General features: G+C 46.1%; 1 protein-coding gene and 1 long non-coding RNA gene across 2 annotated transcripts in view; one reads left to right on the top strand and one right to left on the bottom strand.

The window, feature by feature from the left end:
- LOC111847224 (tripartite motif-containing protein 16-like) overlaps positions 1–23,202 on the bottom strand; it is a 370,043-nt gene that overhangs the window by 21,051 nt on the left and 325,790 nt on the right. The window lies entirely within an intron of this gene.
- LOC140588938 (uncharacterized) lies at positions 18,973–22,705 on the top strand. Its single transcript, XR_011990165.1, has 3 exons — positions 18,973–19,151; positions 19,239–20,758; positions 21,617–22,705. It is a non-coding gene; the product is annotated as an uncharacterized lncRNA (long non-coding RNA).

Here is a 23,202-nt window from a genome sequence, read left to right as displayed (position 1 = left end):
CAGAAATTCAATCCCACTCCAGCCCTGACTACTTTGCTCCTTTAACTTCACTTGTTCCAAGTCAGACATATAATTCAGCATATCAGGCAAAACAATGAATCTCTTCGTTAATATTTTCACAAATTTTGAGCTTGACTGGTTATGATTAAAAGCCAAAATATTATTCTATGGCAACCAACACAATGCATTACAGGCTGAACCCTTTAATCTTGAATGTAAATGTATTAATCTAGGTATATCTTAGAAAAGACCTTTTTAACACGTACATTTGTACTGTGTTGAGGTAGGTAAGGTAAGGTAAGGTAAGGAGCACACGCTGATTACAGTGCCTTAACCACACCCACCACACGACCAACCACCTCAGGGAGGAGATCCTGAGTGCAGCCGTGCAGTGGGTGACGCCTCAGCACCACACCAGTCTGAATGGACCAGTGTGAGTTTTTTCCAGTGGCTGGAGTGTCAATCCTGCAAAACAACTGTTGATGCAATATAAAAAATGTTACTATTGTGAAAAGTTGAACTTTATTGTGAAATATAGTTTCACTCAAAATATAATTAAGTAATTACATTTGATTTCCGTGAAATAATATTTTAGAATAATGACTGTCTAATGAAAATCACAACATTATTACGTAATACAATTTAGAAATTATACATTGAAGACAAGTGTTATTATGAAATATAATATCTTTTATGGAATTATTTAAAAATAAAAGGACACATTATTGAAATATTTAATTATTATTTTATTTATCTTTAAATATAATTTATTCCTTTATTTATTTTTTGATATACTTATTTATTTTATTTGAGTATCATGGCGTTCCATACAAACATCTTTAGTGTTTTTGTTACCCTAAAATGTGCTAATAGCTTCTGATTCCTTCTTGTCCTTCTTTTAATGTTCGGCAGATTCTGCATACGGAAGTTATTTACGTGCTTATTTTAATTACTGCGGAAAGTGAGATCCAATTACAAACGGTCAGTCGAGATGCGTGTGGAGACGCTTGTTAATACCAGGTGTGAACAGAGCCTTTGACTCACCACTGTTGTACTGAGCTCATAGTTTTGTGTTTGTGGGTTTCCTGTCAGCTTAAACAGGGCTGGTCATTCTCATCGGACCTCTCTAATTAACAAGGTGTTTCAATAATAACAATAATTGATACCTTCACTGATCCCTGTGGAGAAATTCTCTTAACACCCCTCCTTGCTCTCTGTAGGTGAGAGTAAACTGGCTGCAAAGGGCAGCCACCCATAGCAGCACCCAGGGAGCTGGGGGTTAAGGGCCTTGCTCAGGGACCCCCAGATGTGCCAAGGCCAGGCTTGAACTGGCAATCTTCTGATCATAGGCAGAGAGGCTTAGCCCACTCAGCCACAGACTGCCCCAGAACTATCACACTCTGGCTGTTTCATGTTTACTGCACCATTCTCAGGAAACTACACACTGGAGTGTGTGAAATTATAATCCCAGGACGGTGGCTGTTTCTGAGATGCTGGAATCACCATATTTGACACAATATTTAAACCCTCACACATCTCAGCCATTCAGATGCTCAGCCAAACAGTAAGTGAATCTCTTGACCCTGTTTGCTTGCTGTATGCATTCAACTGTAGCCACATGATTCACTGTTTGAAGGAGTTTTCAGTAGAAATTTGATCAGAATTTTTTTTAATTTAATTTTTCTTTCATTTTACCAAACCATGCTTTTTTTTAATGTTTTCATAGCAATTATGTGTTAAGACAAAAGCCATTATTATTTCAAACAAATTTAAAAATTTTTATAAGAGTATTTCTGGCCTGACCTGTATCTCTGTCCTTCCTGCAGCAGCTGAGACTGTATCATGGCCTCTGTGTTCATCCAGCATACAGGGATAACAGATACACTGCTGGTCGGTACGGCAGTAGACCTCCAGGGGTTTGTCATGCTGGGAACAGACCTTGTCCTGCAGATGTCCAGTGGCATCAGTCAGCTTGTGCTTCTTAAAAGCTGGAGACTCATAGTGAGGCTGGAGGTGAGTTTCACAGTAAGAGGCCAGACACACCAGGCAGGACTTGACAGCTTTGTGTTTTCTCCCAGTACAGGCATCACATTCCACATCTCCAGGTCCAGTATAATGGGTAGCTGGAGTAGCTGCTTCTAGTCCAATCTTCTTCAGGTTCTCCACCACTTCAGCCAATATGGTGTTTCTGTTCAGAACAGGTCTGGGTACAAAGGTCTGCCTGCACTGGGGGCAGCTGTAAACTCCAAAACGATCTTCCTGATTCCAGCAGCTCTTAATGCAGCTCATACAGTAACTGTGTCCACAGGGAATAGCCACTGGATCCTTCAGTAGATCCAGACAGATTGGGCAGCTAAACTGGTTCAGATCCAGTGCGGAACTGGCTTCTGCCATTTTACCACAAACACTGATAGGATTCAGTTTTGTTTTCTCTCACTTCCTGCTTCTCAGGCTGCAGCAGGTGTGGTTTTGGACTGAGGCCAGACTGAGAAGAGCAGACTGGGCAAACACTGGAGTTGGAGTTTATAACTAAAATAGTATATTCTGCAAACTATACACACAACAGACATTTATTTAGCTTTTATGAGAATATCTGTTACAGACAATGTTTTTCCGCAAACAAGCCATAATCCTACTCTTTGATTTTGTACAGTAGATAGAAATTAGGTAGAAAGGTTATAAGAGAGCAGCTCTACTGAGAATGAATTTCTGTGTCTGTTTAGAAACATGTTTGGGATCATGTGGTTTCAGGTGAAACATGCAGGTATGTGCAATTATAGACAGAGTGTCAGCATTACACAGAACAAGCTTTGACAAGTACTGTCAATCCACAGATTTTTTTTTTACATTATTCTCTATATAATATTCATGAAAATAAAGGGTGTAGCACATAAATGTCATATTTATTCATTTCTTTCTGTGTGTTTGTGCTGGGAGTGTATTTGTGTTAGGAAGGAGAGTCAGGTGACCATGTTCAGAGTGATAATTTTCGCACACAAAATCATTCCGTAATCTAGTAATGAAAATTGATTCTAAATATTTATTGAACACTATTAAGTTAAAGTCTCACATTTAAGCCACAAGTTTCAGCTTCAGACATCCCAAGGAACAGAAAGATAAAATATCAAAAAAGTATCCAACAAATTCCAATAAGCGCTTATCCAGTACAGGGTTATGGGACACACACATCACAGGAAGCACAGAGCACAAGGCAGAGACACCCTGGATGGGAAGCCAGTCCATCACAGGGCAAACACTCACTCACACGCTGAGGACAATCAGGAGACACTAATTCACCAAACTGCATGATCTTGGACAGCAGGAGGAAACCTGAGGAAACCCACAGGAACACGGGGAGAACATGCAAGCTGTACATGCAGAACCAGGAGTGGGAACCAGACCCACAAGCCTGGAGGCGTGAAGTGAGAGCAGCTGGTCTGAAGTCCTGAAGGGAGCTGGAGCCCTTTCTTTGGAACAGTGTGGATCCGTCCTCCATTACTGCTTATCCTGTACGGGGGCGGGGGGGGGGGAGCCTGGAGCCTGTCCCAGGTGGCACAGGGAGGGGGGCACGATGGATAGGATACTAGTTTATAGCAGAGCACAGGCTCACACATACAGTCTCACACTAAGGGCAGCTTAGAGATCCCAATCAGCCGATCGCAGTTTAATGTTTTCCAAAGTAGGAGGAGAAAGTCCACATTGGAAGAACATGCAAACTTCACACATACAGCAGGAGGGACAGGAAACAAGCCCAGAGCCAGAGTTTACACCCTGAGACCCCACACCTCCCCCCCCCACACAATCACACATACTGTTAGGATCTATTAAAAGTTACATTTTAATGCTACAAAATTATGACTGACTATGAACTTCATATTCCAGAACTGTGTTGGAATGTAAGCTGACTTTAAGAATGTTACCTTACAGGATTTACCTGTTTCCCCACCCTTCACCTAAGCAGGTGTGATCTTTGTTCCTTCAAAGCAGACACACTCACTTGCATATCATTACATTTACATTTCCAGTATTCATCAGATACTGTTGCTGAAAGTGGTGAACAAGTGAGGCAAACATGACACTGCAAACACGCCGCTGTCAAGGTGCTGCTTAGGCACTAGTGCAGCTAGGCTGATATTTCTGAGTCCACAGAGATGTCACTGGCGGTCGGTGTCGTGTCACCGGGATGAAAGAATCGTGGAGCAGGTGTCAGGCAACTAACAGGGACTTATTGGGATCAGGATGTCAGGCTAGAGAACAGGCAACACATGAGGCACTAGATCAATGATCAAATTGGGAAATACAGGACCAGGAAGCACTTAAATACAGGACTAACGAGGAAACAGACTGGAGGCAGCTGGGAGTGTTTAACATGAGGGCTGGAACGAGACGTGAGACCAACAAGCACCAAACATGGCTTGTTAGAGCCAAGCCAGGGAGGAGGCAGGACATTCAATTCAGTTAATTTATTTTTATATAGCGCCTTTCACAGCAGAGTCGTCCCAAAGCACTTTAGATGGATGTGTTGTGATGCAATAAACATCATTAGTTTTAATTGATTGATTGGCTAATGGGTGTGCTCCCAATTATTGTGAATTACTCTCAGGTGTGTTTGTCATGTGACCATGCCATGTGATTTCCTATTTAAGCTGCACCTAGACCAATAAACAAGAGATTGAGTGTCCTCACCGCATCCAGTGTCCAAGTGGTGTTTATTCTGTCCAAGTTTATGGAAATGATTTAGCCGGTATCAAGTCAAGCTCTGTTCAACAGGTTATGGGCCCAGAGTCGCTGAAGTTTGCACAGATACAGTGTGAGTAGCCACCGCAAGACATTTTTGTTTGCGCGTTTGGAGTGCCAGCACCATGAGCGAACGGACAAGTTCACAGTGGTCTCGTCTTGTGTTCGACGGAGACGAAAAGAACTATGAACTGTGGGAGACTAAGTTTTTGGGCCATCTGCAGTTACAGAAATTGAAGGACACAATTTTGAATGGCCCCACCGAGGGTGCAAATGTAGATGCACTGGTTGAGGATGCAGCAAAGAATGCTGAAGCATATGCTGAACTGATCCAATTCCTCTGTGATGGCTACAGCCACACAGTAAGGCTAGAAATATATTTACATCCTTAGTTGATTTGTTTTGTATGTTTTATTTGCAGTAATTTATAGGTTTTGATTTTGCCTTCTGTTGGGGTAGCATGTTGTAGGGTTGTGTGCAATGATTGTTGAAATCAATTATTTTGGTTTGCAGTTATTTTGGTTTTGGGGGATGGTCTCTTCTAGGCAGCATAAAGGTGTGGCTGAGGGCGGAGATCTCCCAGAAGGACAACTCCTAGAGCAGGGGCAAACCATGTGCTGCCATGGCAAGAGGGGGGAGTTGGTGTTTAGTTGTGTTTTGCTTTGTTTAATTATGTGTAGCGATTATTTGGTTTACCCCTTTGTATGTTAATTGGTTTGGCCAAACCTCTATATATGTTCCCTCGTGTTTCTTTATTGGGAGGTCAGTTTGTTTTAGTTACTACTTTGCTTTGTAATGTTAAGTTTTGTTTATTTTTGTTGATCTCTTTTATGGGCCCAGTTATTAAGATCTTGAGTTTACTATTGTTTGTATTTGGGGGTTAATAAAGCCCTGTTTCTTTAATTAAGTTCCTGTGTTTGTGTTGCCTGACTGCTTGGTCCCTCACAATTGGTGGCAGCGGTGGGATCATTCAGTGGCAGGCACAGGGTTTTCTCTTTTTTTTGAATTTTTTTATTTTTCCCCCGGTTCCCCTCCATTGAGGAAAAATGGTTCGTGGAGGAAGAAGTGGGAAAGACCAAGGAGCACTGGTGAGCTCACAGATGCCGCAGGAGAGGCTAGCTGGGAGTGAAGAGGCTGACCAGGGAGCTTCCAGTGGTGCGGATGGTACAGAAGGTGAAGGAAAGGAGCCAACTCTGTCTGATTTGATGGCTGTTTTTCAAGCCCATATGGGGCAGCAGGAGGCCCGAGAAGAGAGGCAGAGGGAGATCGCTGCAAGACAGGAACAACGGTTTAAATCACTGCAACATCAGTTTCAGCTATTGCAGATGGAAGTGCAGGCCCGGACCTCACCACCACCAGATCCCCTACCAGTAGATGAGCCCCTGGATTTGGAGGAGCCTTATCTCCCTCAGGCCCAAGATGGGGCTATGGCTATAACCACTAATCCAGCCATGAGTGCGGCAAGTCAATATCATTCACACTGCAAGCCCAGGTTAGAAAAATTAACCGATGCTGATGATATTGAGCATTTCCTCACTGCATTTGAACGCATTGCAGAAGCATGTAGGTGGCCAAAAGTGGACTGGATTTTTCATTTAATGCCGTTGCTGACTGGAAAAGCTAGAGGCGCATATGTGCATATGGATGTGGATGACGCCCTTGACTACGACAAGGTAAAAGGTGCCATTTTTTCTAAGTATGAAATTAATTCTGAGACCTATAGACAGAGGTTCCGCTCCCTGGAGGTTTACCCTGATGAACGTCCCAAGGAATTGTATGCAAGACTTAAGGAGCTTTATGGGAAGTGGTTACAGCCGAAAGGTAAAACAATTGCGGAGATTGGTGAAATTATCATATTGGAGCAATTCTTGAGAATGTTGTCCCCTGAGCTACAGATTTGGATCCGGGAACATGACCCTAGTTCGGGAATGGAGGCTGCTAAGTTGGCTGATGTGTTTGTGGCTGCCCGGAGGAAGGGACAGCCATGGAGCTACACCTCAGGGAAGATGGTAAAAGAGAGCCACAAACCTACCCAACAGCAGAGTCAGAAACTAGTGGCGGGTAAGCCACCTTTGTGGGAGAATCAGGCAGCTACTAGGCCATTAAGGCCTTTGGGTCACAAGCTAATTTGTTACCTTTGTGGAATAGAAGGACACACGAAACCTATGTGTCCTAAAAATTCAGCTAAGATAACACAAATGTGTGTGGTGCCGCGCCGTCAGGCTGAGCCTGAGCCCCATAGGAGTATGTCGGTTAAAGTAGTACATACTGAAATTAATGGGACCGCTCTAAAGGCTTTGATTGATACAGGAAGTGATCAGACCCTCGTCAACAGAAAGTTTGTTATGCCTAATGTGGTTAACACCAGAGACACCATTCCTATCTGTTGTGTACATGGGGATGAGAAAAGATATCCAACAGCAGATGTGTACATAAAGGTAGGGGGTGTAATTTACCTTGTGAACATTGGGGTTGTTGATAACCTACCTTATCCAGCTGTGTTAGGTCGAGATCTTCCGGTGATTTTTGATTTGTTGGAGTCAGACAGAAGCCGAAAATGTAATGTTGCTGTTACCAGAACACAGGCTAAAAGGTCCTTTGAGTGCCTGGAGGGACTCAGTGCTCTACCCTTCTACAATGGTGAGTTGGAGATCTTGCCCGGGAAGTCCCGGAAAACCCGTCGTCAGAGAAGAGTGGAGAAATTCCAACACACAGTTGTGGAACCTCCAACCAACACTGATCCAGAGTTATTTTCAGGGTTCCAGGTGCCAGCCAATGTGATGGATATGCAGAGAACTGATCCATCTTTGAAATCTCTTTTTAAGGAAGTAAAGGAGAAGGAGCCAGGAGTTGGACTGGAATGCATTGAGGGCTTTATTTTGCAAAAGGGCATTCTCTATCGGCAGCAGGGGTCAGTGCGGCAGCTGGTGGTCCCCCAAGCAGTTAGGGATACAATACTTGCGTTGGGACATTCTGTTCCCTGGGCTGGCCACCTAGGTAAGCATAAGACCACAGCGCGTATTCAACGTTATTTCCATTGGCCCGGCTTGCGTAGAGATGTTGCTCAGTTTTGTAGAAGTTGCCCCCAGTGCCAAAGGACATCTTCGAGCATTCCATCTAGAGCTCCACTCCAGCCATTACCTATCATTGGTACTCCCTTTGAACGCCTGGGAATGGACATTGTTGGGCCAGTTCAACGGAGTAAGGCAGGAAACCGTTTTATGCTGGTGATAACAGATTACGCAACCAGATACCCAGAGGTGTTTCCATTGAAGTCCATAAAAGCAAAATCGGTGGCTTTCTGTTTAGTGCATTTCTTCTCCAGGATGGGCTTCCCTTGGGAAATTCTAACTGATCAGGGTACTAACTTTATGTCCACCCTGTTGAAGCAGGTTTATCAGTTACTTGGCATCAGGAGTTTGAGGACCACACCATACCATCCCCAAACTGATGGCCTGACTGAGCGCTTCAACAAGACTCTGAAGCAGATGCTCCGGAAGTTTGTGAACAGTAGTGGTACGGACTGGGATCAATGGCTGCCTTACCTCCTTTTTGCCTATAGGGAGGTACCACAGGCCTCTACGGGTTTTTCCCCCTTTGAGCTGCTGTATGGGCATGAAGTGAGAGGACCCCTCTCACTGATGAAGGACATCTGGGAGGGGGGTAAGGGCAGTAATGGACCTGTGAACATTGTCTCCTATGTGGTGCAGATGAGGGATCGACTGGAGGGAATGCGTGAGCTTGCTCGGTTGCATATGGAAGAGGCCCAGAAGCAACAGAAGACTTGGTATGATCAATCAGCTCGACAGAGATCCTTTGAGGTGGGACAAAGGGTGCTGGTGCTCCTCCCTAGTGATGATGACAAGTTATTGGCGAAATGGCAAGGGCCATTTGAGATCCTGAGGAAACTGGGGCCTACTACATACCAGGTATCAACCCCGGGACGGCAACGTACGAGCAGAGTGTTGCATATAAATCTTTTGACGGAGTGGGTCCAGCGGCCTGAAAAGAAGGCAGAAGGGATGCTGGTCAAAAGGGTGCTGGAGGAAGAGGAAGTAGATGAGCAATACTTGCCTCACACCAGTGCACGGGAAGATTTTGACCTTAGTCATCTCTCAGACCCCCAACAACAGCAGATAAGATCACTTTGTGATTCTGAAGTGTTTCAGGAGAATCCTGGGAGGACAAGTCTTGTTGAGCATGACATTGTTGTTCGGGAAGGGGTGGCCGTGAGACGACTTAGCTATAGAATTCCAGAGCGTCTATTAGCTTCGTTGAAAAAGGAAGTTGACCTAATGTTGTCCCTAGGTATCGTTGAGCCTTCAAGGAGCGAGTGGTGCAACCCCGTGGTCTTGGTGCCAAAAAAGGATGGCAGCATAAGGTTCTGCATTGACTTCAGGTACTTGAATTCAGTTTCTCGGTTTGATTCTTATCCAACACCAAGGATTGATGACTTGCTGGAACGGCTCGGAAAAGCAAAGTACTTGACCACGTTAGATCTATGCAAGGGCTACTGGCAGGTCCCACTCACGGAGCGGTCCAGGGAATTAACAGCCTTTAGAACACCATGGGGTCTCTTCCATTTTACCGTTCTTGCCTTTGGCCTGCATGGGGCTCCTGCTACCTTCCAGAGGCTCATGGATCAGGTACTCTGTGATCTCGGTGGGTTTGCTGCAGCCTATTTGGATGACATTGTCATTTATAGTGCCAATTGGGATGAGCACTTGGAACATTTAGGCACAGTCCTGGGCCGTCTTAACTCTGCTGGGCTAACAGTGAATCCTGCAAAGTGTGTGTTTGCAGCTGCTGAAACAGACTATCTGGGCCATATTATTGGAGGTGGAGTGATACGGCCGCAGGTTAGTAAGATCCATGCTATAGAGTCGTGTCCTCTGCCACAAACAAAAAAACAACTCCGATCTTTTCTGGGCATGGCAGGGTTTTATCATCGCTTTATACCACAATTCTCTGCCAGAGCCGCCAAGCTCACTGACATGACGGGTTCTCAGCATCCCAATCAGGTCCAGTGGACGGAGGATGCTGTAGAAGCCTTTCAGGACATCCGGCAATCACTGAGTAAGAATCCAGTTCTGTATAGTCCAAATTTTGATGACCATTTTATATTGCAAACAGATGCTTCTGATAGAGGCTTGGGAGCAGTGCTTCTGCAGGGACCTCTGGGTGATCGTCATCCGGTTGCTTACATCAGCCGGAAGTTGTTCCCCAGGGAGGTTCGATATTCAACGGTGGAGAAGGAGGCGTTGGCCATAAAATGGGCCCTGGACTCCTTCAGATACTATCTCCTGGGTAGAGAATTCACCCTGGAAACGGATCATAGAGCGTTGCAGTGGATGGATAAGATGAAGGACACCAACGGAAGGATTACCCGGTGGTATCTAGCACTGCAACCATTTTGTTTTGATGTTCAGCATATTCCAGGCAAGGATAACCTTATAGCAGACTATCTCTCTCGCTGTGCCAGCGAGAGTTCAGAAGGGGGGGGGAGTGTGATGGCTACAGCCACACAGTAAGGCTAGAAATATATTTACATCCTTAGTTGATTTGTTTTGTATGTTTTATTTGCAGTAATTTATAGGTTTTGATTTTGCCTTCTGTTGGGGTAGCATGTTGTAGGGTTGTGTGCAATGATTGTTGAAATCAATTATTTTGGTTTGCAGTTATTTTGGTTTTGGGGGATGGTCTCTTCTAGGCAGCATAAAGGTGTGGCTGAGGGCGGAGATCTCCCAGAAGGACAACTCCTAGAGCAGGGGCAAACCATGTGCTGCCATGGCAAGAGGGGGGAGTTGGTGTTTAGTTGTGTTTTGCTTTGTTTAATTATGTGTAGCGATTATTTGGTTTACCCCTTTGTATGTTAATTGGTTTGGCCAAACCTCTATATATGTTCCCTCGTGTTTCTTTATTGGGAGGTCAGTTTGTTTTAGTTACTACTTTGCTTTGTAATGTTAAGTTTTGTTTATTTTTGTTGATCTCTTTTATGGGCCCAGTTATTAAGATCTTGAGTTTACTATTGTTTGTATTTGGGGGTTAATAAAGCCCTGTTTCTTTAATTAAGTTCCTGTGTTTGTGTTGCCTGACTGCTTGGTCCCTCACATCCTCGATGATAAAAGTTTGTTCCAGGTCATGCGAGAGGCTGCAGATGACGGGCGAGGAGCACTCAGGATTTTGCGGGACTATTATGTTGGCAAGGGTAAGCCCCACATTGTGAGTCTTTACACAGAATTGACTTCCCTGCGAAATTTGAGTAGTGAGAGTGTGACTGACTATGTCATACGTGCTGAGACCTCAATCACAGCGCTGAGGAATGCTGGAGAGGTCTTGAGTGATGGACTATTAGTTGCAATGGTTTTGAAGGGGCTGCCAGAATCATTCAAGCCTTTTTCCATTTTTGTCACTCAAAGAGATGAGACTCTCTCTTTTTAAGACAAAATTGCGGAGTTATGAGAACGCTGAAGGTATGCGCACAGCTGTGGCCGAAGACAACGTCATGGGAGCCCGGGCACATCCAAGGAAGATCAGTGACCCGGCAGGCGCAAGGGTGCAGGGCACTGAGAGCGGGAGCATTGAGTGTTTCCCTTGTGGCCAGAGAGGACACCAGGCAAGACAGTGCCAGCATGGTCAACAGTGGTACAGCCACAGCAAGAGTACCACATGGCAAGGAGGACGGAAAAAGAAGCGGCAGGACAACGCACGTAGGGTGTACGAGGAGACAGACAACACCTTCGCCTTCAAGCTGGTGACTAGTGATCGTCAGCCAGGGAGCGGTGTCACCAGAAAGGGGCTGATGGTGGACAACGGTGCGACATCGCACATCATCACCGACCTGGCCAAGTTCAAGAGCTTCGACGACCAATTCCAGGCCGAGACGCACTGTGTGGAGCTAGCCGACGGCACGAGGTGCAAGGGGGTCGCGGAGTGCAGAGGAGAAGCAGTGGTGTGTCTGGTCGACAGTAGGGGGCGGTACCTCAGTGCCACATTGAAGCAGGCACTGTACATCCCCTCCTATCCCCAAGACATCTTCTCCGTGAAAGCTGCAACTTCCAGTGGGGCAACAGTGACCTTCAAGGAGGGTGAAGACGTCCTGCAGTACAAAGATGGTACACGTTTTCTCATTCATGAACATAACAGACTGTTCTATTTGCCTACTGTGTCAGTAAACAATGACTGTGATGATCAATGTATGAGTTGCCATGATATTCAGACGTGGCATGAGATTTTGGGACACTGCAATTTTGATGATATTAAGAAGTTAGAGAAGGTTGTGGATGGTATGTCAATCAAGGGTAAAGCATCCAAGTCTATGCAATGTGAAGTGTGTGTTCAAGGTAAATTCACTCACATCAGGTTTCCTATTCCTGCTCTGAGGGCTAAGTCAGCGTTAGAGTTGGTACACATTGACTTGGCAGGCCCTATTGACCCAGAGTCCAGAGAAGGGTATAGGTATGCACTTTCCTTTACTGATGACTACTCAAGTGCAGTGTTTGTGTACTTTCTTAAGCACAAAAGTGACACAGTGGAAGCCACAGAGAGGTTCCTAGCTGACACAGCCCCATATGGAAAAGTTATATGTATCAGGTCTGATAATGGTACTGAGTTTACTAGACAGGGTTATCAAGCACTAATTCGCAGGAACAGAATCAGACATGAGACATCAGCACCATACTCACCACACCAGAATGGCACTGCTGAGCGTAACTGGAGAACCCTTTTTGATATGGCTAGATGTATGCTCTTGGAAAGCAAGTTACCCAAGGAGCTATGGCCGTATGCAGTCCAGACAGCAGCAGTGGTGAGGAATAGATGTTTCAACAACCGCACCAGATAGACACCTTACTTTGTGCTGACAGGAAGGAGACCTAATGTGTCTAGGATGCAGATGTTTGGTACTGTGTGTTATGCCTATAGACAGGACAGGAAGAAGCTAGACCCAAGGTCTGAGAAAGGCATCTTCGTTGGGTATGATAAGAACAGTCCAGCCTATATGGTCTACTATCCTGACAGTAGGAAGGTGATGAAACACAGACTGGTGAGGTTCATGTCCAATGTTGAGGGACAGGAGACTGATGACATGTCTGATGAAGATGATGTTGGTATGCGGTATGGCACAACTAGACCTGACCCTGACAAACCCAAGCAGTGTGACATTCCAGAGACTAGGCTAGGCCCAAGTCAGGTAAGCCTACAGCCAGCTGAGGTCAAGCCAGAACCATATTCTCCACGGAGATACCCTGGTAGAGAGAGAAGAAGACCAGACTTCTATGGGGTGGAGAGTGATCAGGCGCAGATCAACGTTGATTATTGCTATAAGATGGTTTCAAATGTACCTCAGACTTTCAGAGAAGCTGTGACTTCATCCGACTCAATAGAGTGGGTAAATGCAATGGATGAGGAGATGAAATCACTGAGGGATAACAACACATTTACTCTGACCACCCTACCTAAGGGCAAGAAAGCAGTGGGGGGTAGATGGGTGTATGCTATCAAAAGTAATGCTGACGGATCTAACAAGTACAAGGCCCGCTATGTCGCCAAGGGGTATAGTCAGGAGATGGGAATAGATTATGGCGAAACCTTTTCTCCTACTGCCAACCTTACTCGTGTGAGAGTGTTAATGCAGAAAGCTGCTGAGGAGGATTTGGTCCTCCATCAGATGGATGTTAAAACTGCCTACCTACATGCACCGATTGATTATGAGATTTACATGGAACAGCCAGAGGGGTATGATGTAAAATCTCAGACAAATGAGAAAATGGTGTGTAAGCTGGAGAAATCATTGTATAGGCTAAAGCAATCAGGTCGAAACTGGAATAAAATGTTACATGACTGTCTGTGCGAAAACATTTTTGTACAGAACCCAGCTGATCATTGTGTTTACGTGAGAGAAACTGAACATGAGAAAGTGATAATATTGATATGGGTTGATGACTTGGTTATTGCTGCCAGTGATGAGAGAGCTTTAAAAGCTGTCAAAGAGATGCTTACTGGGATATTTCTGATGAAGGATTTGGGCAGACTGAAGAATTTTCTAGGTATCACTTTTGACCAGTGTCATGGGGGTGTGACTATGTCACAGCAGAGTTATGTTGGTAAACTGCTGGAAAGGTTTGACATGCAAGATTGTAAACCTAGGTCGACACCTTGTGAACCAAAGTTAAATTACACTGACGGTGATGAAAAGCTGAGTGACCCCAGGAAATACAGAGAGGCAGTGGGTAGCCTAATCTACCTAACCTCATGCACTAGACCTGATCTGAGTTATGTTGTTAGCAAATTGTCACAGTATTTCAGTAAGCCAACAGAAGAGCAGTGGACAACTGTAAAGCATGTACTGAAATATCTGAAAGGCACAAATGACAAGATGCTCTGTTACAGGAAATGTGATGAAGGGTTAAGGTTGGTGGCTTATAGTGATGCTGATTGGGCAGGTGATGCAAATGACCGACGTAGTACATCTGGTTATTGTATTAGCCTATGTAAGAATGGTCCTCTGATTTCCTGGAAGACCAAAAAGCAGCCAAATGTAGCATTGTCAACATGTGAAGCTGAGTACATGGCATTGGCTGCCACTATACAAGAGTGTTTGTACTTGACTCAACTGCTAGCGCATCTTGATTGTTATCAGTATGGTGTACCTATGATCTATGAAGACAACCAAGGTACAATTGCATTGGCAAAAAATCCTGTTAGCAGACAGAGATGTAAGCATATTGATATCAAATATCACTTTGTAAGATCAACTGTAAACAATGGTGAAGTGTCTTTGGAGTATTGCCCAACAGATCAGATGGTAGCTGACCTAATGACTAAACCAGCTACAAAAGTGAAACTGCTTACCTTTTTTTACGTTCCTGTTTGGGTTATAGCCAAGCTAAGATGCAATGCAGTTGGTTTCCATGATGTTTCTTTGTTTTTCCTATGATTGTGAATAATGTGTGAGCAAGTGGGGGTGTTAATTGATTGATTGGCTAATGGGTGTGCTCCCAATTATTGTGAATCACTCTCAGGTGTGTTTGTCATGTGACCATGCCATGTGATTTCCTATTTAAGCTGCACCTAGACCAATAAACAAGTGATTGAGTGTCCTCACCGCATCCAGTGTCCAAGTGGTGTTTATTCTGTCCAAGTTTATGGAAATGATTTAGCCGGTATCAGGTCAAGCTCTGTTCAACAATTAGAGAGAATAATACAGAAGTGACGTGAGGGGTTAGCAGAGTTGGGGGGCGCTGAGGGAGCTGCAGAGCAGTCGGGCAGCAAGGTGACCACAGGACGGGAAGAGGAGGATGGCAAGGGACCTACAGGGCATAAAAAAGCAGGTTAAAGACTGGCACCCCTTCTCTGGGAGACAGAGATTCATCCTGCCCCTTTCTTGGACCCCTACTGATACCAATGACCACCCCAGACACTGTGACCAGAGCAGCCCAAGTCTGGGATGGAGGCTGGGGCTCACGTAGCTGGACCCAGGGCAAGTCCAGAGGGTCCCACTCTAAGTCCTCCAGCAGGACATCCTCTGGGTCCATCCTCTCTGGGCTGGTGGCAGCCTGGAAGTTGGCAGCGGCTTGTAGGCAGGCGCCGGTGGGACATCAGGATACAAAGCAGGCACCAGCAGGCAGGAGACGAGATGGGTGCCGGCCGGACATCAGGGAGCAGTGTGGCAGATGCCGGCTAGATATCAGGGAACCGTGTCAGATTCAATGAGAATCCTGGAGGCAAGCAAGGCCTCACCTGTGTTGGACGCTGAGGGTGCGGGCTGAGCGGCCCTCTCTGGTCCGGGTGCCTTAAGTGCAGATGTAATAACAGGCTTCCCGGGCCAGATGCTGTGCATATGGTGTCAGGGGCAGCCAACTGCGGGGAGCCTTGGGGGAGCTGATTGCTAGCTACAAGGAGCCAGTGGGCAGATGGTGGCTAGCTGGGAAGAGCCAGCAGGAGGACAGGCAGCTAACTGCTCTTGCTGGAGCAGGAACAGGGCAGTGCTTTCTGAGTCACAGGCTGTAGCCAAGACATGGACGGGCTCAGAGTCAGGTTCAGCTGTGGGTCCAGGCCATGCCTTAAGTCTGCAGTTCTGGTGGTGGGAGCTGAAGGAGAGCTTCAGGGAAGTAAACAAAGAGAGGTCGCATTTTGCTTCAACACAGTTTTATTGGAAGTCTGTACACAACACAGACGCATGTCAGCGTGCTGCCTTCCTCAGTGTGCTACTGACCATGTACAGTTCCCATTTAAATAGACACTTCTCTGCGAAACAACCAATCGTAACACAACAGGTGTGATGAACATCACCATGGCATTACCGGGTCACGCCCCAAAAACATGGTGTAACAGTAGATGATGTGAAAGGCATAACAAAGCAATGGTAATAGGTAAAACAAATAAAATATCATAAAAAACAGGTTAAAGAGAAGCCGTCATTTATGCCATTTGGTACCAATGTATTTAAAGCAAATATACACTTACCTAAAGGATTATTAGGAACACCATACTAATACGGTGTTTGACCCGCTTTCGCCTTCAGAACTGCCTTAATTCTACGTGGCATTGATTCAACAAGGTGCTGAAAGCATTCTTTAGAAATGTTGGCCCATATTGATAGGATAGCATCTTGCAGTTGATGGAGATTTGTGGGATGCACATCCAAGGCACAAAGCTCCCGTTCCACCACATCCCAAAGATGCTCTATTGGGTTGAGATCTGGTGACTGTTGGGGCCATTGTAGTACAGTGAACTCATTGTCATGTTCAAGAAACCAATTTGAAATGATTCGAGCTTTGTGACATGGTGCATTATCCTGCTGGAAGTAGCCATCAGAGGATGGGTACATGGTGGTCATAAAGGGATGGACATGGTCAGAAACAATGCTCAGGTAGGCCGTGGCATTTAAACGATGCCCAATTGGCACTAAGGGGCCTAAAGTGTGCCAAGAAAACATCCCCCACACCATTACACCACCACCACCAGCCTGCACAGTGGTAACAAGGCATGATGGATCCATGATCTCATTCTGTTTACGCCAAATTCTGACTCTACCGTTTGAATGTCTCAACAGAAATCGAGACTCATCAGACCAGGCAACATTTTTCCAGTCTTCAACTGTCCATTTTTGGTGAGCTCGTGCAAATTGTAGCCTCTTTTTCCTATTTGTAGTGGAGATGAGTGGTACCCGGTGGGGTCTTCTGCTGTTGTAGCCCATCCGCCTCAAGGTTGTGCGTGTTGTGGCTTCACAAATGCTTTGCTGCATACCTCGGTTGTAACGAGTGGTTATTTCAGTCAAAGTTGCTCTTCTATCAGCTTGAATCAGTCGGCCCATTCTCCTCTGACCTCTAGCATCAACAAGGCATTTTCGCCCACAGGACTGCCGCATACTGGATGTTTTTCCCTTTGCACACCATTCTTTGTAAACCCTAGAAATGGTTGTGCGTGAAAATCCCAGTAACTGAGCAGATTGTGCAATACTCAGACCGGCCCGTCTGGCACCAACAACCATGCCACGCTCAAAATTGCTTAAATCACCTTTCTTTCCCATTCTGACATTCAGTTTGGAGTTCAGGAGATTGTCTTGACCAGGACCACACCCCTAAATGCATTGAAGCAGCTGCCATGTGATTGGTTGATTAGATAATTGCATTAATGAGAAATTGAACAGGTGTTCCTAATAATCCTTTAGGTGAGTGTATACCAGGCTTCCCTTCTAAGAAGGTGCTTTCCTCGATCGCCCCTCTAGGGGCCTGGTTCACTGTCTCCAGACCCATAAACCGTAGGGAGTTACAGTCATGACCTGCTGTATTAAAATGTCGGGCCACTGGAGACGATTCATTCCTATTGCCAAAAGAACATTTGTGCTGACATATCCTGGTTATTATGTGACGTTTAGTCTTTCCGATATAAAATAATCCACACGGGCATGAGAGTAAATATACAACCAATGTGAATAAACATGTGATTCTCCCTCTTACCTTAAACAGTCTGTTCGTATGGGGGTGTGTACTTCCTGAATAAAGAGTCCAAGTCAATGTCGTCAATGAGTTTATCAGGTCCTGATCTTATCTTCTCACTAAATTTAAAAGTGGGATCCAAAGGTAGGTGCTTATATGCAGAAGCGTCCATGAGCTGCCTTTCTGTTTCATCAAGGTAAGATGACTTATCCTGAACAACTATAGAGCCCCCCACCCCCCCTCCCTCCTTATCGACAGGCTTAGTGACAATATCGTCAGCAGACATTAACTCACGCAATGCTTTACTTTCTGAAGACGAATTATTTTACTGTATACTGTGTACTATTAAAACTACAGAAGAGGATTAGATTAAAGTCAGAATTCTGACATTAAAGTCAGAATTCAAATAATATTTTCATGGGGGCCCTAATCCTCTTCCGTACTAATGGGATTAAATGTAAATGTGTAGTTTTCTGAATCTTAATCTGAAAGTCAGTTCATCGTTTACCCAGAAGGTGGCAGCACATGAACACTGCAAAACTGCAAGCTTGGCACGTCGCTTCGTATACAATAGTGCACAATCCTTATATTAAAAAAACAACATAATTACATAAATCTATAAATGTTTGTCCTTCAAAAAAGAATAGAAGCATGTCTCCACAATTAACCCAAATCTAAAAATCGCCCTTGACAGCATGTTACGTTGTAGTTTGGTTTTGTTTAAGCTCCATAAATTCCCAGAATTACCCTGGACTACTTCCAGTACTGAAGCCCAAAGAATCAAACACGGAGCTCACATAACTTGGCATGAGGTCCCTGAATTACCTAAAGTGGATGCAGTTTAAACTCCGGCCCATTGGGATTCAGAGCAGATACAAATGATCGTGAACCCATGTCTGATTTACAGTGAAAGGTGACTGAACACAATGCACAGCCTCTGTAATGACTCCACTGTCCAGCAGGGGGTGCCACATGAAAGCTGCACAGCAGGAGTAAACAGGCTTCCAGAGATGATGCACCGCAGTCCCACAGTCCTCTAGTCTTAAGTGCTCTAATCTTGTGGTCCCTCTATACCCTAGTCTCATAGTCCCTAGTGCCCAATTCCCCCTTTGCCCCACTTCCATGATCCACAAGTCCCTAGTCTCCTCGTTTCTAAGTCCCCTTGTTCCTAATCCCATAGTCCGCTACTCCATAGTCCCCTTGTTCCTAATCCCATTGTTCTGGATTCATTTCACCATTTAGACATGGTGCAGTTATTGTTATGTGTTTAGCAATGTTAATTACAGTAGTTTGCTGCCACCTGTTGACCAGTTCTGATATTGTCAACCTGTGTACCATCTTAATACACTGAGAATAAGTCCAGCCCCCTGAGTTCATAGGGCACAGGAAACTCCTCCATTTTTAAGTTCAGTATTAGCAAGGCTCACGAAGATAGCAGACCTTTCTCTTTAGGCCCTGTTTACAAAATAGCCTGTAAGTAGGATTGTTTGTTGCTTGTGTACAGCTTGCATTGTGTATGTTATTTAGTCCTGACGTATCGTTGTTTGGATTGTATTACAGTTTTACCACTTGCATCGCACTCATAAATCTGCGACAAGGATAAAGCGTTCAAGTTTATTCATTTCGTAGAGGATTGAATATTTCTTCGCTGACTTCCTTAAGATTTATTGGTTAAACTATCTGTGGAGCTTCTATAGACGGGGTACATAGTTGTGGAAATAGAATAGTAAAAAGGCTATTGCAGAAGACACTGCATTCCAAACATGATACTGAGATCAAGAAAGAAGTATCCATCCATGGATGCACCCCCCAGGACACAGCATAGCAGTGAGAGTGCTAGCGTCCAGCAAGATGATGCGCAGTCGCAGGCGACGAAATCATCTAGATCTAGCAAGTTCTCCTCAGCCAGCTCCTTGGCGCTCAAAGCGCGCGCAAAAGCAGACGCAGCACGTGTTCATCTAGCTTTTGCTGAGAAAGAAGCTAGTATGAAGAAAGAAATGGCTGAGAGAAAAGCGGAATTGCACCTTCTCCAGTGTCAGAGAGCAGCTGCAGCAGCAGAGGCGGAAGCGGCCGCTTACTTAGAAGCGAATCCATTAGAGAGCGATAGAACTTGTGAAGGTCCAGAGGTCCCAGAGAGACCTCTCTCTTCAGCAGAACGCACAAGCAAGTTCGTACACAGCCTGTGTAACATGCCAACCAGCGGGATATCGATTAAAACTGAGCCATCGGCAACGGTCAAACCTGCACCAGCAGCAATGGTCAAAACTGAGCCAGCGGCAGCTGTGAGTACTCCTAGACACTTCTACAGTACCAGCAATGTCAAACCAGCTACAGAGCATCTGGCAGAAGCCCCCAAAGACAGGAATCCAAGATTCTCATTACCTCAGCATAGAGATTGTGCACCTGAACAACAATGCATTCAAGATATCACTAAATATCTGCTCCGCAAGGAAACAGTTAACTCAAGCTTTATAAAGTTCGACGACTGCCCTGAAAATGATTGGGCTTGGAAGTCCTCCTTCCAGAATGCAACCAAAGATCTGAATCTGTCAGCCTCAGAGATGCTAGACCTGATGATAAATATTTAGGTGACGAATCAGCAGAACATGCAAAAAGTATGCGCAGAGTGCACTTGTTTAACCCCTTAGCAGGGCTCCACATGGCTTGGCAAAGACTAGAGAAACAATATGGTGCACCAGAAGTAATCGAGAAAGCATTAAGGAATAGGCTAGACGTCTTCCCCAAGCTGAGCAACAGAGACACTAAAAGACTACAAGATTTAGGAGATCTTCTTCTGGAAATAGAGTGTGCTAAAGAAGAGGGATACCTGTCAGGACTTTCATACTTGGACAACGCTATAGGCATCAATCCTATAGTAGAGAAATTACCACCACCCTTGATGACAAAGTGGGCATCAGTTGGAACCAAATATAAAGAAGAAACAGGATTAGGTTTCCCCCCTTTCTTTGTGTTTTCTAGGTTCGTACAGCAGCAAGCACAGATAAAGAATGATCCCAGCTTTGCTTTCAGCTACGGCAACAATCAGCCAACAAGACCTGAAAAGCCATCCAAGCATTATGGTAAGACCTCTGTGCACACACACAAGACATCTGTCCCTACAGAGACCTCACACTCTCAACACAGCAGGCAAGCGAGTGCTATAGAGAGTCCCGATAGACAGTGCCCAATACACCATAAGCCTCATCCACTGAAAAAGTGTAAGGGATTCAGAAACAAACCTATTGGTGAGAGAATGTACTTCCTCAGACAGAATGGCATCTGTTTTAAGTGCTGTGAATCCAACAAACACATGGCTAGAGACTGTAAGATACTTATTGAGTGCTCAGAATGTGGCAGTGAGAGGCACATTGCAGCCTTACATCCTGACTCACCTTCACCACCAGCAGAGTCTGTAGAAGCTGTTACAGATCACAGCAGGGAGCACAGTGAGAGGACATCTTCTCCAGTGACAGCCAAGTGCACTGAAATCTGTGGCCACGGTAAAAGTGCACGGTCATGTTCCAAGATATGTTTAGTAGAGTGTGATAAGATAGCTGATGACAAGGATGAAATTCCTTCCCCTGAAGTAACTCATTATCATCCTCACCTATGCCCAATTGCAAATTGCATTCCAGCCATCGACCCTGAGGCTTCTATACTGTTACTTCTGGGAAGAGACATTTTACAAGTGCACAAGGTGCATGAAACAGTCAATGGACCCTTTAATGCCCCTTTCCACAAAGACTGGAACTGGGATGGGTAATAGTAGGAGAAGTTTGCCTAGGACCTACACACCGGACTAACAGTGTCAGTGTCTTAAGAACATCTGTGTTACCAAATGGGCGCACAACCTCTCTGAAGCCATGCCAGAACAGGTTCATTGTCAAAGAAAGATTAGATAATCTAATGCATTTCCGTGACTCTTCTTCTTCCTATAGCCAAGAAGACATCAGCTCCAGCCCAGAGACAGACACTCTGGGGGTTACAGTATTCCAAAGGTCAAAAGATGATGACAAGCAAGCCCTATCCATCGAGGATCAAGCCTTTCTCCATATTATGGACAAAGACACTTATCAGGATGACAGTCACAGCTGGGTTGCCCCCTTGCCCTTTCATACACCCAGATGTTTATTGCCTTCCAACAGAGAACAAGCCATGAATCGCCTCATCTCACTTCGCAGATCTCTGCAGAATAAACCAAAAATGAGGAAAGATTTCACAGAGTTCATTCAAAAGATGCTGGACAATGAACACGCTGAAATCGCAGGACCACTGGAACGAGGTAAAGAACACTGGTATCTGCCAATGTTTGGTGTCTACCACCCACACAAACCTGATCAAATAAGAGTAGTGTTTGATTCCAGTGCAGAGGGTGGAGGTGTCTCTTTAAATAATGTGCTATTGAGTGGCTGTCACGTCACGGGATGAAGGCGAGCAGGGAAGCAGGGAAAAGGAGCCAGGAAGTTGAATTAACGGGGATTTATTCGGGTGACAGGACCGGGGGAAGCACATGGACGAACGTCAATGACAAATCTGGGGTACATCGACTGAGACACGGACTAAATGCACAAGACTAGGCAAACGAAACAGGAAACAGCTGGGCACAATCGGGAAAGCACACGTGGATAATGAGGGGGCGTGGCACACACTAGGAGCGGACGGAGCGGGGCGTGACATAACCCCCCCCCAAAGGCGCGCACACCGGGCGCGCCCGAGAGGAGGCGACGGACGGGACGAAACCGGGGAACAGGACCTGAAAGACAAAGCAAAACATCAACCAAAACCAGGGAACAAGACAGAGACACAAAACAGGAACAAAGACGAGAAAAACGACAAGACCCGACAAAGGACAGGAAACGCAGACAAGCAAACAGAGAAGAGGGACACAGAGGGGACACCCACAGGCGACACGAAGGGGCCAGGAGTGTACAGAGGAGGAACAAAGGGACGAGGAACAGACACAGGCGGGACGAAGGGAGGAGGAGCAGACAGGGGAGACCAGATAGGAACGGAAGGGGGACAAAGGGGAGCCCGAGGGAGCCCAGGCGGGCGACGGGCAGCGGCCGGAGGGGCCGCAGGGGAGAGGGAGGAGGGAGCAGGAGGGGACCACCCAGGGGCCAAGGGAATGGGATGAGGGAGTGACGGAGGGGACACGGAGGGAGCAGGAGGGAACACCGGTGCAGGCAGGCAGAAGGGGGAAGCCGCGGCAGGCGGAGGCGCAGCCGAAGCCGGCGAAGGCGCTGTCCGACGCCCAGCCGGAGCAGGGGGGCCCGGAGGCGGCCGACATGGACCCGGAGGCGGGACCGAGGACCGGCACCGAGGATCCAGGGGGGGACCCGGCGGCGACCGCCGACCCCGAGCCGGAGGACCCACAGGCAGCAACTGAGCCACAGCCAGGGGCCGAACGGGCGAGCCAGGGGGCAGGGAGGGCGGGACCCGGGCCCTACGCCTATGTCCCCGTCCCTTGCTGGAGACGGAGAGGCGGGGTCCTGGGAGGCGTCGGCCTTGCCGGGGTAATGGCGAG

Source organism: Paramormyrops kingsleyae, chromosome 4 (assembly GCF_048594095.1).
Source record: "Paramormyrops kingsleyae isolate MSU_618 chromosome 4, PKINGS_0.4, whole genome shotgun sequence".
Classification (NCBI taxonomy): Eukaryota; Metazoa; Chordata; class Actinopteri; order Osteoglossiformes; family Mormyridae; genus Paramormyrops; species Paramormyrops kingsleyae.
Note: the sequence above shows the minus strand (reverse complement) of the source record. Positions and strands in the feature narration are given on the sequence as shown.